Source organism: Moschus berezovskii, chromosome 15, assembly GCF_049115385.1.
Source record: "Moschus berezovskii isolate FMDL1 chromosome 15, NW_MosBer_1.0, whole genome shotgun sequence".
In the NCBI taxonomy this organism is placed as follows: domain Eukaryota; kingdom Metazoa; phylum Chordata; class Mammalia; order Artiodactyla; family Moschidae; genus Moschus; species Moschus berezovskii.
Window position 1 is genome coordinate 58,845,143 of NC_142474.1, and position 19,251 is coordinate 58,864,393.

At 36.7% G+C, this 19,251-nt stretch overlaps 1 protein-coding gene and 1 pseudogene across 1 annotated transcript in view; one reads left to right on the forward strand and one right to left on the reverse strand.

Annotated features, from left to right (window-relative positions):
• The window catches only part of GPR158 (G protein-coupled receptor 158), a 548,344-nt gene that overhangs the window by 196,837 nt on the left and 332,256 nt on the right, over positions 1–19,251 (reverse strand). The window lies entirely within an intron of this gene.
• On the forward strand, positions 2,617–2,829 carry LOC148775450 (small integral membrane protein 30-like; annotated as a pseudogene).

Below are 19,251 nucleotides of genomic sequence, written 5' to 3' on the forward strand. Positions count from 1 at the left end.
ATACATAATTGAAACCTTTCTCAAGTAGGCAGTGATGAAAATTTAATATAATGTGCCTGCATGTTACTTTCATAAATAAAAGATGGTCCAGAGTACTTCTAACTTGCCCATCGTTATCAGAGGTGGTTGTGATCATGGAGCACTGCTATTTGAGAGTCAATTTAAAGTCTTAAATTTCAGCTTTTTGGAAAGTATTGATAAGTCTAAATCCCTACTGAATAGTTTTTCAAAATTGGATTTTGCAGACCAATGCAGTACCTTCAACTCAACATGAAGTTAATTTAGCATAGTTCTAAAAGACTTATAGCATATGTACAAGTGCAGGAAAAGAAGAAAATAATTCTGGGTGTTAACTGAGACAGCAAACAGTAAAGATAGGATATAAAAACAAAAGCATGTGTGTGTATGTGTGTGCAAGTGCATGCGTGCACACTTACTGCAAAAAAGTAGGAAAAGACTAATTTACGTTTTCGTATTTTTTAATTTCTATCAATACTTGTCTTCTCCTCTGGACTCTCTGCATCATGACAACAGATCCCACATCTTTTTTGCTTTCAGTTGTATCCATGTGGCCTCAACAAGTATTTAGGGAACAATGAATGATAATATAATAATAAAAATTATAGTAACAGCCAGTCTGACTACAGCTGAAACTCAATGAGCAATATGTAGTACCAAGCAAAAAATAAGGTTGGAGGAATCCAGTAGAACCAAATAATGGAGCCTCTTAAAAGCAAATTAAGAAATCACATGAAAGTAATATATGGAGTGGACAATAGGATTCATTGTACACCCTTGATCAGGGACATGACCTCCCAAAAATGGCATTTTAGGGAAATTGTAGGGATATTACAGACTAACAAGAAGAAAAACAGAGAATGAGAAAATCTGGAAGGCAAAACTATAGTCCAAATGTCAAGTGATCATTCCAATTTCATGTCCAATTTAGTGTTATAATAATAGGAACAGGGAACAAGTTCCAGTGAACAGGTTCTCCCTTCCAGCTTCCACAAAGGGGTTGGAATCTTGATTTTAGCCCAGTGAGTCCCCTGTCAGAGTTCTAATCTACAAAAGTATAAAATAATATATTTATGTTATTTTTAAGCCAATGAATGTGGGTACTCTGTTACAGAAGTTTTCTATTGAAAACTGATACAAAATGTTTATAACATGTCTTAATATGAATTAAACTCTTCAAACATAATTCGCACTGAAAACATGTTCAAACTATTCCCAAGTGAAGGATATAGCTCTATTACAAAACAAATCTGAAAGAAATCATTTTAATTATGCTAACGACAATCTCAAATCATTGCTGACTGAACAGTTTAGAAAATAAACAAGTACTTTATATACATCAAGTTACATTTAGCTCCAGCTAAAGAAACTAACTATGCCAAAGCCTTTGACTGTGTGGATCACGTAAACTGTGGAAAATTCTGAAAGAGATGGGAATACCAGACCACCTGACCTGCCTCTTGAGAAACCTAAATGCAGGTCAGGAAGCTACATTTAGAACTGGCCGCTGAACAACAGACTGGCTCCAAATAGGAAAAGGAGTACGTCAAGGCTGTATATTGTCACCCTGCTTATTTAACTTCTATGCAGAGTACATCATGAGGAATGCTGGGCTGGAAGAAGCACAGGCTGGAATCAAGATTGCTGGGAAAAATATCAATAACCTCAGATATGCAGATAACACCACCCTTATGGCAGAAAGTGAAGAGGAACTCAAAAGCCTCTTGATGAAAGTGAAAGAGGAGAGTGAAAATGTTGGCTTGAAGCTCAACATTCAGAAAACTAAGATCATGGCATCTGGTCCCATCACTTCATGGGAAATAGATGGAAAAACAGTGGAAACAGTGTCAGACTTTATTTTGGGGGGCTCCAAAATCACTGCAGATGCTGACTGCAGCCATGAAATTAAAAGATGCTTACTCCTTGGAAGGAAAGTTATGACCAACCTAGATAGTACATTAAAAAGCAGAGATATTACTTTGCCAGCAAAGGTCCATCTAGTCAAGGCTATGGTTTTTCCAGTGGTCATGTATGGATGTGAGAGTTGGACTGTGAAGAAAGCTGATCACCGAAGAATTGATGCTTTTGAACTGTGGTGCTGGAGAAGACTCTTGAGAGTCCCTTGGACTGCAAGGAGATCCAACCAGTCCATGCTAAAGGAGATCAATCCTGGGTGTTCATTGGAGGGGCTGATGCTAAAGCTGAAACTCCAATAGTTTGGCCACCTCATGCGACGAGTTGACTCACTGGAAAAGACCCTGATGCTGGGAGGGATTGGGGGCAGGAGGAGAAGGGGACGACAGAGAGTGAGATGGCTGGATGGCATCACCGACTCGATGGACATGAGTTTGAGTGAACTCCGGGAGTTGGTGATGGACAGGGAGGTCTGGCGTGCTGTGATTCATGGGGTCGCAGAGAGTCAGACACGACTGAGCGACTGAACTGAACTGAACTGAAGGAAACTAAGTTGAGACTCCGCCCTGCTCACCATTTCTGTAATGGTTGCTTCCTTGAAGTAGGCACTGTCACGTGGAATCTCTTAGCCTCAGCATCCGGAGCTGCTGGAAGGGAGTCAGACAGAATTAAGCACCGCTTTCTTTGAAATCTTCACCCTTCAAGAACCAGCCACATCATGATCTCAGTTTCAACACTGTTGTTCCTAGTCCTCTTTTCATTGCTTTTGGTGCTGCCTGTTGTTGAAGCAGTAGAAGCCGGAGATGCAATTGCTCTCTTGTTAGGTGTGATTCTCAGCATTACAGGCATTTGTGCTTGTTTGGGGTTTATGCACGAAAAAGAAATGGACAGATGTGACTTTGAAGGGCCTCCTGAATCAAACCTTCCCCCGAAAACCTTTGTGCTATTGAGTTTCAGAACTGAGCTTTGGTGTCTGAAAGTTTCCAAGAAACAGTTAATAGAGAAGTTTCATATTATTGGTTATTTTCTTATAAAAAGAAACAAATTGATATACTGTGTTAAAGGGAAAACAACATGTTTTTGTCACAACAGATAATGCACTGGAAAACGCCATTTGTAATTTGCATTTGCTGAAATTTGCATAAGTAATATTTCATAGTTTCAGAACTCTCAGTAGGAAGAAGAAAACTCTTACCCAGAATCCTAGGAAATTGCCAATATTCAGTTATAATCACTGCCTCCTGCATCATTGAGGAATTTTTTCTCTATATTTTTATTGGATTTTTGTTTTGTTATCTCCCAAGTTAGTACTGTGCCTAGACATTAAATACAGTTGGTCAGAAATTAAAACTTATCTCTGTGCGGGAAAAAGTTCAGAAAATGTAATTCAATGTATCTAACATTGAAATGGAGAGAAGATTTAATGTAAAAAAAATACTTTATATTGACATTGAAATGGAGAAGAGGTTTATTATTTAACAAAAAATGTTTATGTTAACTGAGTAACATCTCCATGGTGAGAAGTACTATGTTAAGTATAAACCTATTATGTAAGTTAAAAAAAAAAAAGAAACTACGTTGAGAAATGAAACATAAAGGTAAAGTGAAAAGCTTCTTCTTCTGATTTGAATAAATAAACAAACATGGAGATTTTATCTTCCTGGCAACCTTACTAAACTCTTTCTAAAAGCAGAGCAATGGAAACAAACTAAAACATTTTTTTAATTAGCTCAAAAGTCTAGACAGGGAAAAATAGAAGACTTGTTACTAAGAAAGAAAAATTTTTTTTCTTTTTTTTTCTATTTTTTCTTTTTAAAAACCTTTTTTAAGAAGAAATAAAAAGAAGCAAAACTGCTGTGAAATACACAGGCCAGGATGTTTGAGATTATGATTCATTCAAAGATTTCAACAACCCACCTTTTAAGTCAAAGCCAAGATTCTGGCTAAGCTGATAAAGGAAAAAGTAAAAAATTAATGAGAAAGATAAAAATATATCTTAAACTGCTTAAAATTGAGCACAAATTTGTATTGCACCCTTAAGAGAATTAGAAGGTCCATTGTTAAAATACATATTGATTGCAATTATTCCCTTTTAATGAAACAGATTTAAAAACAGACATTTTATTAATTTAATGGCAAAATCCATTGTTTATAGAGTAATGATACCAATTCAAAGATTTTTAACAAAGAACAACCTTTTTCAAAAACATGCTCTGAGAATTATTGATTTTGTTGGGTAACACTATATAAGGTCAAAAGTTTGCTAAGTTAAACAAATATTTATAATAAAACAAGATAGGAAAATTAGAATTAAAGCAGCTACACTCTATTATGTGGAACCTTGGAGTTAGCCTTACTACAGAGCATAGCCAAAGTGTAAGAACAGTGTACAAGAAGGAAACTATTAATATTACAGAACACAAACTAAATAACATGCTGTAGTTCATGAGGTTGTAAAGATTCAGACATGACTGAGTGACTGAACTGAACTGAATCTAAAAAACAATTGTTGTCCAGTCACTCAGTCGTGTCTGACTCTTTGTGACCCATGCACTGCAGCATGCCAGGCCTCCCTGTCCTTCACTATGAGTTTGCTCAAACTCATGTCTATCGAGTCAGTGATGCTTTACAACCAGCTCCTCCTCTTTTACCCTCTTTCCCTCTTGCCCTCAATCCTTCCCAGCATCAGCATATTTTCCAATGAGTCCGCTCTTTGCATCAGGTGGCCAAAGTATTGGAGTTTCAGCTTCAGCATCAGTCCGAACAGTGAATATTCAGGGTTGATTTCCTTTAGGAATGACTGGTTTGATCTCCTTGCTGTTCAAGGGACTCTCAAGAGTTTTCTCCAGCAACACAGTTCGAAAGCACCAATTCTTTGGCGCTCAACCTTCTTCATAATGATAATAAAAATAAAGTTTTCATAACAATGATAATTAAAGCTTGAATTTATGGAGTATCCATGAATCTCAACAGGCAACTTTGATAGGCATAATCCTTATCATATCCCCTCATTTACTCATTTTCTACAGATGGAACCTGAGATTCAGGAATGGCCAAGATGCTTGGCTATTAATAAACAGACTTGGAATTTTAACCTCACAAGACTGGTTCCCAAGTCTATGCATGCTCTTCCCAATGTACAACACAGCAAATATTATATTAAAACCTCAGATTTCTTTGTTCTTACAGTTCACATTCCAGCTCAACAGGAAGGGTCACAAGTACACAGTTACTGACAGAAACAGAAATTTAAATCTATGTCTCTTGCCCCTGAATCTAGTTTTCTTGCTAAGATTATGGTCTATACGCCACTGATACCTATGTTGTCTGGTCATTATACTGACAGACCCTCAGAATTTTGTACCTTCATCTGAGCTTTGGTAATATTTATCTGAAGGAAGGTGGGAGTTAAAAGGTAAAACAGCATATATTTCCTGTTTTCTGAAATGATGACACCCAGGTGATAGGACTGAAATAGGCAGCATGTGCTAAGGAGAAGAGATTAGAGATGCTTGTGCTTCTGGTGAAGTCCATGTCTTCCTATGCCTTCTGGCCTGATCAGTTAAAACAACAAAAAACAATTCTCTGGAATCTCAAATGATGCTTACATGTTCATTTACTCATCTACTTATTCATTCAAACAATAGCCGTTGAAGACCAATATCAAGCTTTACTATGCCTCAAGCCCATAAATGGATTCATCTGGCAAAAACATATCACTTCAGTATTTTGATGATCAAAGCACTGGACTTCTCTTTTGTCCCTGATGTTGTTAAAGTGGTAAAGTTAAGAGTCGGAGAGGACTCATTTTTCACAGTTTGTTGTATCTGAAATGCCAACACGGACTCCAATAAAAATTTTAGAAATTAAAAAAAAAGTATCACTTTACAAACCAAGGGACAGGCCACAGAGACTGACAAAGCTGCCCTGGTTCACACAGATAGCAATGTCAGATCTAGAAGTAGAATCCCATTCTTAAACTTCTGGCAAAGTTCTTACACTTTGGAGTACAACATACAATAAACAAGTCGAGTCACAAAGAGTTAATTAAAACACAGGCCATAATGAGTAGAGTGGGTCGAGTGCCAGCCTTTTGCTACCTGAGTCTGTGTGCTCAGGTTCAGTTCAGTTCAGTTCAGTCGCTCAGTCATGTCCGACTCTTTGCGACCCCCATGAAACACAGCATGCCAGGCCTCCCTGTCCATCACCAACTCCCAGAGTTCACTCAAATTCATGTCCACCAAGTTGGTGATATGACCCAGCCATCTCATTCTCTGTCGTCCCTTTCTCCTGACCGCAATCTCTCCCAGCATCAAGGTCTTTTCCAATGAATCAACTCATTGCACGAGGTGGCCAAAGTATTGGAGCTTCAGCTTTAGCATCAGTCCTTCCAATGAACACCCAGGATTGATCTCCTTCAGAATGGACTGGTTGGATCTCCTTGCAGTCCAAGGGACTCTCAAAGAGTCTTCTCCAGCACCACAGTTCAAAAGCATCAATTCTTCGGCGATCAGCTTTCTTCACAGTCCAACTCTCACATCCATTCATGACCACTGGAAAAACCATAGCCTTGACTAGATGGACCTTTGTTGGCAAAGTAATGTCTCTGCTTTTTAATATGTTATCTAGGTTGGTCATAAAGAAACTACCTAGAAAATGCTTGATAACTTGAACTCAACTGTTTTAATACTCAACAAATATTTATAGAAAGTATAGGGATAACTTAGGTAAGGCATTGGGTTTTTTTTTTCTTTTTGCAGCTTGAGGCAGTTGTAAAATAACTTAATGTAGCTTTTTGCAACTGTGTATTCTATAGTATTTTTTTCACTTGGTGATATTTTAACTGTTAATGTTTATGGCATTGTGCTTTGTACCATTTATTAAATTTAGAAAAAAAAATTAAAAAAAAAAAAAGTAGACAGCATGGAGTTGAATCCTAAATGCAGCACTTCCTAAATATGTAACTGTGAGCAAGTTACTCTGTCTCTATGTCACCTTCCTTGCCTGTAAAATGGAGATAGTAACAGTAAACTTCTTACAAGACTGTTATGATAATTAAATTAATACATAGCATGCTGTAAGTAGTCAATACATGTTCGTCATGATGATTTTATTTGATATTTTTAATGTACTGGGTGGGCTTCCCTGGTGGCTCAGTAGTAAAGAATCTGCCTGCCAAGCAGTAGACATGGGTTCAATCTCTGGGTCGGGAAGATCCTCTCAAAGAAGAAATGGCAACCCACTCCAGTATTCTTGCCCGGGAAATCCCACGGACAGAGGAGCATGGTGGACTACAGTCCACGGGGTCCAAAAGAGTCGGACACAACTTAGTGACTAAACAACAACAACAATGAATTGAGTGCTTATTTGGGTGTGAGAAATACAGCGGTAAGTAAAGACAAACTCTCTTTCCTCATGAACCTTTCATTTTAATTCTTAAAAAAAAAAAAAAAGGTTGATAAAAGTTAAGCAGGGTACATAATTGGGAGGTTACCTGGGGGGCATGCTGTTGGTGACTCACTCAGATCCCCTCTCAGCAGGGGATGTACCCATCCTCAGCTTCAGTCGGTTCTGGCTGCTAAGGGTTCATGGCTTCCTCCTTCCCTGAAGAACTACCCTCCACTGAATGGGAGGTGCCTCGTCCAGGCAGCAGCATCCCATCACCATCATCCCAGGAGCAGCCAATGACTGACTGACAAGTTCAACAACTGGCCAGCCTCTTTGCCTCCAGCTGGGACTGAGGCTTTGGTAAGATCTGTGCTCCAACATGCCCAATGTAACCAAACTAAAGCAAGTCCCCATCATGTTTGTTTAGCTTTTCCCCTGCCCTATAATATTCCTCTCATTCCCCCTCTCCTGAGGGCACTCCGTCAACAAATGACTTTCTCAAGAATCCCTATTGCAGGCTCTGCTTCTAACATCACTGACCTTAAAGAATACGTTATTCATTAAAACAGGGTCAGGGAGGCTCTTCTGATATTGGAGCAGAGGCCAAAAGAGCAGAGCTTTGTGAAGAGTATATTACAAAGAAGATGAGTTTGTTTGGTAAAGGAAGCACCTCAGTCTGGAAGGAACAAAGCAGGGTCAGGCTCATGGTTCCAGTAAGATCGTGAAAAGTGTTTCCAGGTTTTATTTGAAGGCTGAACGGTAAAGGGAAGGAAAGGAAAACCATTGGGAGATTTTAAGCTGAAAGACAAGACCTGGTTTGTTTTTTAAATTGATTATTGCCTGTTGGGTGAATAGACTTTAGAGAGGGCAAGAGTGTAAGTCTGTCTGTCAGTCAGGAAACCACTAGAGAAGACCCACATTATACATCATGAGGTTTGGACTATGGACTTAACAGGGAAAATAATGAAAAATGCACAGATTTAGGATGTATTTTGAAGACAGAGAAGCCGATAAAAGAACTGATGAAGGTAATCAGAAACGAGAGTTGAGCATGATTCTTAGGATTTTGACTACAGGTGGATGACTTGGGGAGGTACTGACATGGGAAAGACGGGAAAGTAGTAGATTGAAAAAGGGATAGTAAAAAAAATCTCCACTAAAATACTGACAAAGCAGTCAACGTCTATACCCTCTCTTTAAAGTATTAAATCAATAGAGGTTAGAATTTTATCAGAAGTTAATGTCTTCTTTTGCTTTCAACTTCTATGCATTTTATACATCTAGATGCTCACCTGACAAGCTAGACATTCTATGACTCTCAGATAGGGCATCTTGCCCCAGTGCAAACTTATGTTTTAAAAATGCAGGGACTGCATATTTTTCAGGTAATTACCTATTTCCTCTTCATTTATTTGGTCTTATGCGATTTCACTTTGCTCCTTCAGCGACATGAATGGGATGGAAGTCTAAAAAAGGAGGGGATACACGTATATGTACGACTGATTCATTTTGCTGTACAGTGGAAACTAACAACATTGTAGATCAACTCTACTCCAAGAAAAATTAATTTGAAAAAATAAATTAAAATCAAAAGGCAGGGAGAATGCTGTTGCCTATGGAAAATTTTGCTTCCATGTTCCTAGTTAGGATGCAAAGAGGAAAATTCTTGGCCATAGTAGATAACCTGCTGGGTTAGACTCTCTTTTAATACACAAATCACTGGTCCTTTAGCTGATAGATGAGATTATACCCAAATCACAGGGGCTGGCTTTTCTTTCCATATTCCTCTTGTTATCTCTTCTGTCACCTGTGATGGGGCACTTTCTCAACTCATTGCAAACCAAAGATAAAGCAATGATAGTCAGGTAGCCTTATTCCAGAAAATCTGAAATGACTCACCATCCTCAAAGCTGGCCCAGTGACTCACAAGCACAACCCAGAAAATTCAGCAAGAATATTAACTGAGATTATCTTGCTGAGCAAACTAAGTTGCTTGAAAGAGGGGTTTTCACTCCTGTTCTTAATTAAGAGACTATTAAGATTAAAACTTGATTTTAATAATGATTATAAATTTTGTTAAAGTATAATGACTCACAAAGTTTCTCCCACGGTCCTCCCACTAAAAATGTTTTGTTTGCTTACTTTTAGTCAGCTGTCCTTCCCTTGGTTCATATAACTAGAATTTTATTCATTTTTCATTAGCTGATTGATCACACAACAGCAATATAAATGTAGTCGATGCAAAGAAGACAGGATAAAAGATAATTAATTGATCTGTTAGTAAACCTACATATTTAAAATATGAGAAGTTATAAGTTTAAAGAAATTTTTTAATCCCCAAACCAGAACCAAGGAAACCAGATGATCCATAGAAGCAAAAAGAAACTATACTATGAAGAAATTATGTCTAATATTCTCCCTCTAATCCTAAACCCTTATCTACAGAAGCATGGTGCCTACAGGGATCTTGTAAGAAGTTTGGTCACTATTCTTGCCAATTTGCATCAAAAAAATTACACCAGTGGCAATAATAATATAGCTACCAACTTTTTGAGAGACTAGTATTTACTAGTTACTGTACTGGGTATACAGTGTCTTATTGTGTCTTCTAAACAAGCACTAAGGCATTGTGAAGATTATCCCCTTTTATCTAAAATTTACTCTCCAATAAAAAAGTAAAAATAAATGTATTCATCCTTGGAAGATTATACATACTACTTAAGTGGGAGGCTCAGTTTCATGGTCAGATATCTTCCCTGACTTCATACAGCAGCTCATGTCATAATACAGACTTTTCTTCAATAAAAAAAGATAAAAGTAGAGAATGAATAACTGAACAAATCCCTTGGTTCTCTATTCGAAAAAGAACACTCATAAAGCCATAGTGTAGTAAGGATGCATCTTTCGTAGTTGATCCACAAAGGAAAACTGCAAAATCTCAAAGGGTCATTTAGAAATCAGTGAACTTATATCCTTGGTCAGAAATGGTAGAAGACAATATTTTTCACTAGTAGCAAAAGATAACTTTTGCATACTGTCTTTGGAATTTATCATCTCTCTCAAACATTTCCTAATGGGAAAATCACATACAACTCACTGTGACTGATTTCTCCTTAAAACTCTTGTTATTTTTTATTTTTCATTATTCATCACTGTTTACTTTCTTAATGAACCACATAATTCTAGACAGCGAATTATCTTATATAGCAAAAGACGCAGTAATTTTGGGAGAAAATAAATTGGTATAACCAGGAAAATACTTAATTTTGTACAGAAAATAAATTTCTTCTTCTTTCCATACCTGTGTGTGTTTGTATGTGCATGCATGTACGTATAGGGAGAGGGAGAAAAACAACTCTATAAAATTTATCTCAAATTTGTATACGTTAGGTTAACATTTTTCGAATCCATTATTCCATTTACTGGCCCAAATTTTTTCCTCATTTTTATAGGTCATTATATTGAACTTAGCTCTATTTCTCACTGTCAAATCTTTTACTCCCTCATTCAGCGGTGCTGTTATATATAGTGGTAATAAACTAGCCATGAAAAGGAAATGTAGGAAGGTTACATTGAAAAGCATAACTAGATCATAAGTCAATGAAATGTTTTAAATTGTCTGCTTATCATGTGAGAGATTATCCAAAAGAAAAGGAAAAAAAATGTCCATTCAAAGTAACCTTGAAAGATTTTTTAAGACAAAAGCAACAACCAGGTTATTACAAACAGACTTTCTAAATTCTTAAAGGAAACAATCATTAAACGGCTCCTTAAAATGCCTTACTGTATGTTAACTTTGGTTCTATAGTATTTACCAACTCTAAATATATCAAAATGCATTATTATTATAAAAAGCCCTGTGTAACATATATGAGTTGCATATTTGTTACCAGAGTGATACTGAAGTCACTCTATCATCTTTATGACAAACAAAAAATTTCTATGTGGCTTCAGGATTAAGAATATTTCTTACTTCTCCTAAATAACCTGTCGTTTTAAATCTTCAGTTCACTATAAATCAGGAATTGACCCCATTTCCCTCTCTGTGTTAGAGAGGCTGCTCAAAGATAAATTTGTGGCCTAAATTTAGAATCTAATGACATATGTTTTGTACATTATTTCACACATTTCTTATTTCTCCCACCCTTCTCTGTATTTCTCCTGAATTTTTCTTTGCCTATTGTTTTGTATCTAATGTTACCTTGTTCTGCTATGCATAATCTTCGTAAGCTAACTTGAACTTCTTTTACACAAGGTGGAAAGAGGTGGCAATTCACAATACAAAAATTATAATATAATGATACATATTATGTCTGCAATTATATTAAAGACATGGCCACATGGAGAAGACAATGAACAAATAGTGAGATAACTGTGTGATGGTATTAGTATTATAAACATTTTTTTTTCTAATTATGACATACATACTCTGTTAAATTTTTACATATTTTGGTTAAATTTTTATTACAGCAGAATTTTATTTTTAATATGCAATACTTTGGTGCCCCTAAAGAACAAAAGAAATGTAGTATTTTATTCAATTAAGATTGGGCTTTAATTAAACATTTCAAAAAGAAATTTTATTTGTATAATAGTTATATTGAAGAACTAAATAAAAATTACCCTACTTAGGTTCAAAGTGAGAGACGTACATAGTAAGACAAATAGAAGAAAATGCTCCATGAATTGCCTTGCCTCATACAATTGAACACCTCTCTGCTACGAGTCATTGCCCGTTGATTATCTAACATATTTCTGTTGCTATAGACAAAAAAAAAATTTCTATCATTTTATCTATTGATGTATTTCTCCCTTGAATGCTTTCTACTGTCTTTCCCTTTTCTTTTGAAATCACGTTTTCTTTTTCCCTGCACTGACAATTTAAGGTTTTATCATCATATGAATTATCCTCTTTTGCTTTTAAGCTTTACCAATGGATTTTGTAGACTGTTACTAAATCTTTAAAAACTGGACTACATATGTTATTAACTATTTTGCCTTGTACTTTTCTTCTTAAATTCTAACCTCCGAAGACAAAATTTGTCCAGAGTATGACAAATTATATTATTCAAGAGGACAGTAGTAATAGGAACTCAGTCATGTTAGAAAATCTGAGAGGTAGTATATGGAATTATTCTCCAGAAGTCAATGTTATGAAATGTCTTTGACATGTTGGATAAAGAGAGCCATACTGAATCTGAGTCAGGTTTTCTATTTCTTGCTCTTTTCTGTGTTGTGTGGGTTTTGACCTTAATGCCAGCCCATCCCAAAATTCAGTTACTTAACCTTGACATTCTAAGAATGTACCTTGTGTTTGCTATGGTTTATGAGCTCACAGGATCACTAGTTGTGTGATTATTTCATTGTCAGGGTAATTAATGAAATGTTAATTAACACGGCTTATGATAATGAAGACTTAGAGGATCTAATTTCTTATAACTAATTACATTCTTGATTTGTCATTTCATCTCCATATCCTATTCATGAATTTAAAACTAGCATTTCTCTAAGCTATCAACACCATAAAAGGATGGTTTTCAAAATTCAAATTATAATTTTCATAATCCTTCGATATATAGTTCTTTAAAATAATGACATTTGTGGGCTTGCACCTTTTCCTGATGCACACTGAGAAAACATTTAGAGCTTCCCTGGTGGTTTGCTGGCAAAGGATCCACCTGCCAATGCAGGAGACACAGGTTTGACCCCTGGGTGGGGAAGATCCCACATGGTGCAGAGCAACTAACCTCATGCGCCACAGCTACTGAGCCTGTGCTCTAGAGCCTGGGAGTTGCAACTACTGAGCCCACATGCCACAAAAACTGAAGGCTGCGCACCCTAGAACCTGTGCTCCACAACAAGTGAGAAACCCGCACACCACAACTAGAGAATAGACCCCACTTGCTGCAACTGGACAAAAAAGCCCATGCAGCAACAGACCTAGTACAACCAAAAATAAATAAATAAATAATAAAGTTTTTTTTTTTTTAAAGAAACACTTAATTCTTCTTCCCTTTGCCTGGAATGCTCTCTCCTCATCTGGTTGGTGGACTTTTATTCACATTTTTAATTCAACCCCTGTGAATCTTTTGACTCTCATACATGACTTTTCTATATTAAACTCATATATTTGGTTTCATGTCATAATTATTTACATGTCAATCCCCAGATTAGAACATAAACTCACTAGGAAGCAGCAGCTATGTCCTATAAAATTTTGTGGCCCCAGTGCCCATCACTGTGGCTTGCATGTAACAGAAGTTCACTAAGCACTTATGGGTGAATAAACACAGGTGTCTAATTTGATCCTCATGTACCATGAAGTGAAGGTGAGAAAACAGAAGCTCAAAAATACTAAGATTCATTCATTCAGAAGACTAATAAGAGTTAGCTACTATGAAAAAAGCCTGAGTGGAATAAATGGCTTCTATGAATCAAATATATTAGTTAACAAACATCGAGAGGGAAAGAACTTTTGACAGGAGACTTCCATCTACGAGTATTTACTTTTTCCTTTCTGAACAAGATGGCTATTTTAACTTTGTATGTGTTCTGTTCTTGGCACATATACGTGGATGTTATATAATTAAAAGGCAATTTGAAAATTACCTTCACTTCCATCTTTTGAGCTGACTATAAATAAATAGGTTGAAATTAAAAATAATTTAAAAATAACTAAAAATATCAAATGAAAAATAACTAAAAATGAAAAACAACTTTAAAAAAAGAATGAAAAATAACTAAAAATGAATGAAAAATAACTAAAAAAATCAATCTATAAGTCTAGAAAATCTAGAAGGGTTAAGTTTCTATATTTGAGTATATTTCCTCCCAGCAACATAAAAGAAAATCAAATGACTGCATTTCTTCCCAATAAAATAAATTGAAAGGAAATCAAATCAGTATATTTAAATAAGTTCGAGGAGCACTGGAACTGTATTCCCATTTGTATTTAAATGTTATTAAATAAAAATAGGATGAGAAATGGAAGATCCTGACTCTATATTAAATCAGCCACAAACTATGTGTCTAGCCCTTGATAAGTCCTTTAACTCATCTGTTTATGATTTTTTTGTAAAACGAAAGAGCAGGACTAAATGCTCTTCAAAATTCTAAATTACCCTGATTTATCATCCATAATTTTATACTTTTTTCTTGAGAAGCAATAGAGCTTAATGATTGAAAACATAGGTACAAACCCCAAATTTACTACTAAGAAGGCATGCTATCTTAAGCAAAAAACTTAATTTCACTGTGCCTCAATTTATCAGCAAAATATAAGCTGTTGTGAAGATTAAGTAAATAAATATGTGGAACATGATTAAAATAGTGTTTGGCATATAGTATGCACTATGTATGTATTTCAGCGATATGTGAACTGTGAACTTCCAGATGTTCAAGCTGGTTTTAGAAAAGGCAGAGGAACCAGAGATCAAATTGCCAACATCTGATAGATCATCAAAAAAGCAAGAGAGTTCCAGAAAAACATCTATTTCTGCTTTATTGATTATGCCAAAGCCTTTGAGTGTGTGGATCACATCAAACTGTGGAAAATTCTGAAAGAGACGGGAATCCCAGACCACCTGACCTGCCTCTTGAGAAACCTGTATGCAGGTCAGGAAGCAACAGTCAGAACTGGACATGGAACAATAGACTGGTTCCAAATAGGAAAAGGAGTACGTCAAGGCTGTATATTGTCACCCTGCTTATTTAACTTATATATAGAGTACATCATGAGAAACGCTGGGCTGGAGGAAGCACAAGCTGGAATCAAGACTGCCAGGAGAAATATCAATAATCTCAGATATGCAGATGACACCACCCTTATGGCAGAAAGTGAAGAGGAACTAAAGAGCCTCTTGATGAAAGTGAAAGAGGAGAGTGAAAAAGTTGATTTAAGGCGTAACATTCAGACAACTAAGATCATGGCATCTGGTCCCATCACTTCATGGGAAATAGATGGGGAAACAGTGGAAACAGTGTCAGACTTGGACGTGAGAGTTGGACATAAAGAAAGCTGAGTGCTGAAGAATTTATGGATATTCATGGATAATCATGGATACTCCATAAATTCAAGCTTTAATTATCATTATTATGAAAACTTAATTTTTATTATTATTATAAAGAAAGTTGAGCGCCAAAGAATTGATGATTTCGAACTGTGTTGCTGGAGAAGACTCTTGAGAGTCCCTTGGACTGCAAGGAGATCCAACCAGTCCATCCTAAAGGAGATCAGTCCCGGGTGTTCATTGGTAGGACTGATTTTGACACTGAAACTCCAATACTTTGGCCACCTGATGCGAAGAACTGACTCATTTGAAAAGACCCTGATGCTGGGAAAGATTGAGGGCAGGAGGAAAAGGCGATGACCGAGGATGAGATGGCTCGATGGCATCACTGGTTCAATGGACATAGGTTTGGTTGGACTCCGGGAGTTGGTGATGGACAGGGAAGCCTGGCATACTGCAGTTCATGGAGTCGCAAAGAGTCAGACATGACTGAGCAACTGAACTGAACTGATACATATTTTAGTTATTATTATCTTATCATGCCAACTTTTATCAATGGTGAAAAGGTAAATATAAGAACGCACAAAGTATTTTATAATGGGATTTATACTTGATCTATCTAAACACAAGGCCTTGGTAATTTGTGAATATATTCCATGAATATATATCAATAAACTCCATATTTTCATATTTTCTCATTAAAACACGATGGATGGATACTGCAGCTTTTGAGATATAAAATGTTGGAAAGAACATTGTTCCCACCTTAACACAATAAAAATAACCAAGAAAACTGGATAATTTGAAAACTCTCAACTTTTCATCAACTCATTAGAAAGCTGAAGTGGTAGGGCAACAGACTGTAACCTAAAACCTAGGGAAAAACAGGTACCTGCAAGAAGAAACAGGAATGTGAGCACTTGCTTATTTGGCACACATATTATCAGAGACAAGTAAGAATCCAGTCAAAATTTCTAATGAATAGGTAAATGTTAAACGTGGACTAACACACAAGTAAAAATCTTGGGGAAACATACACATGAGAGGAAGCCAGAGAATTTCAGGCTCTTCTCCACTGCCCTGACCTACTGCTTATTTAAAAAATGATTCGTGAGAGTCTTGAGAAAGCATTCTTTGTGATGTAGGCATGGAGGAAGGTAACAACAGCCACTTCAGAAAAAATAAAAACATGCAAGCGCCCACCCAGACCTCTCTTTACTTTCCCCGCTATGTAACAAACATCTTCCAATATGGGGAGAAGGCACTAATGAAAATCCACTAAAACTAGGGAGAAGCAAGAGGGGAGCTTAGATAAGAGACACAAACCATTCAAGAAGAAATAAATAACCTGAAGAATGTTGTATCTACTAAAGAAATTAAATTTTAGTTAAATCTTCCAAAAGAAAACCACTCTTCAACAAATGGTGTTGGAAAAGCCAGCACATGCACAATAATGAAATGGGACCCCGATCTGACATGTCTCACAAAAATTCACTCTAAATAGATGAAGCCTTAAAACTAAGCCCCAATACCATAAAAGTCCCAGCAGACAGCTTAACGAAGAGCTCCTCAACACTGCTCTTAGCAATGACATTCTAGATATAGCACCAAATACACAAGCAAGAAAAACCAAAACTCAATAAATAGAACCAAACCAAACTTAAAAGCTTCCACACAGCAAAAGAAACAACCATCAAAGTGAAAAGGAAATCCACAGAATGGTAAAAATTTTACAAACCATGTACTGGATAAGGGATTAACATCTAAAGTATATAAAATTCATACAACTAAATAACAAGAAAACAATCAAATTTTTAAATGGGCATACAAACTGAATAGACATTTTTCCAAAGAAAACACCCAAAAGACCAGCATATACATGAAAAGATACCCAATATCACTAATCATCAGAGAAATGCAAATCAAAACCACAATGAGATATCACCTCACGCTTATTAGAACAGCTATCATCAAGAATACAAGATATCGAAAACAAGTGTCAGTGAGAACGTGGAGAAAAGGGAACTCTTACATACTGTTGGTAAAATTTTAAATTGGTACAACCACTATGGAAAATAATATGGAGGTTCCTTCAGAAATTAAAGAATAAAAATATATAAATGTATCAAGGTAACACACTGAACACTTTAAATATGCATGATGTCATACATTAAATATATATTAATTGTTAACAAAAATCATTGTAAAGAAAGAGAGGAAGTTAGGGAGAGAAGCAGACTTTAGATGCAGATGCCTTTACTGGTGAATTCTATGAAACATTTAAGGAAGAAAACAATACCCACTCTACAGTACTCTCCCAGAAAACATAAGAGAATGAAATACTTCCCAGATCATACTAAGAAGCCAGTACTGCTCTGATGCTAAAACCAAACATAACAACAAAATTAGAGATGTAAACCTCTTGTTATCATGGACAGAAAAATTCTCAACAGAATATTAGAAAATAAAATTTTGCAATATAAAAGAAGGATAATACATCACAAACAAGGATATCCAGAATATATAATATTTAGTGCTCTGAAAATTCAAATGAAGAAAATGAACCACCCAATGAGAAAATGAGCCAATAACAAAAAATAATCAGAAACTTCATCAAGACCTATGTTCAGTTCAGTTCAGTTCAGTTCAGTCGCTCAGTCGTGTCCGATTCTCCGCGACCCCATGAATCACAGCACGCCAGGCATCCCTGTCCATCACCAACTCCCGGAGTTCACTCAAACTCATGTCCACCGAGTCGGTGATGCCATCCAGCCATCTATTCTCTGTCGTCCCCTTCTCCTCCCGCCCCCAATCCCTCCCAGCATCAGAGTCTTTTCCAGTGAGTCAACTCGTCGCATGAGGTGGCCAAAGTATTGCAGTTTCAGCTTTAGCATCAGTCCTTCCAATGAACACTCAAGATTGATCTCCTTTAGAATGGACTGGTTGGATCTCCTTGCAGTCCAAGGGACTCTCAAGAGTCTTCTCCAGCACCACAGTTCAAAAGCATCGATTCTTCGGCGAAGAGCTTTCTTCACAGTCCAACTTTCACATCCATACATGACCACGGGAAAAACCATAGCCTTGACTAGACGGACCTTGGTTGGCAAAGTAATCTCTCTGCTTTTTAATATGCTATCTAGGTTGGTCATAACTTTCCTTCCAAGGAGTAAGCATCTTTTAATTTCATGGCTGCAATCAGCATCCACAGTGATTTTGGAGCCCAAAAAAACAAAGTCTGACACTGTTTCCACTGTTTTCCCATCTATTTCCCATGAAGTGATGGGACCAGATGCCATGATCTTACTTTTCTGAATGTTGAGCTTCAAGCCAACTTTTTCACTCTCCTCTTTCACTTACATCAAGAGGCTTTTTAGTTCCTCTTCACTGTCTGCCATAAGGGTGATGTCATCTGCATATCTGAGGCTATTGATATTTCTCCTGGCAATCTTGATTCCAGCTTGTGCTTCTTCCAGCCCAGCATTCCTCATGATGTACTCTGCATAGAAGTTAAATAAACAGGGTGACAATATACAACCTTGACGTACTCCTTTTCCTATTTGGAACCAGTCTGTTGTTCCATGGCCAGTTCTAACTGTTGCTTCCTGACCTGCATCTAGGTTTCTCAAGAGGCAGGTCAGGTGGTCTGGGATTCCCATCTCTTTCAGAATGTTCCACAGTTTATTGTGATCCACACAGTCAAAGGCTTTGACATAGTCAATAAAGCAGAAATAGATGTTTTTCTGGAACTCTCTTACTTTCTCCATGACCCAGCGGATGTTGGCAATTTGATCTCTGGTGCCTCTGCCTTTTCTAAAACCTGCTTCAACATCTGGGAGTTCACAGTTCACGTACTGCTGAAGGCTGACTTGGAGAATTTTGAGCATGACTTTACTAGCATGTGAGATGAGTGCAATTGTGCAGT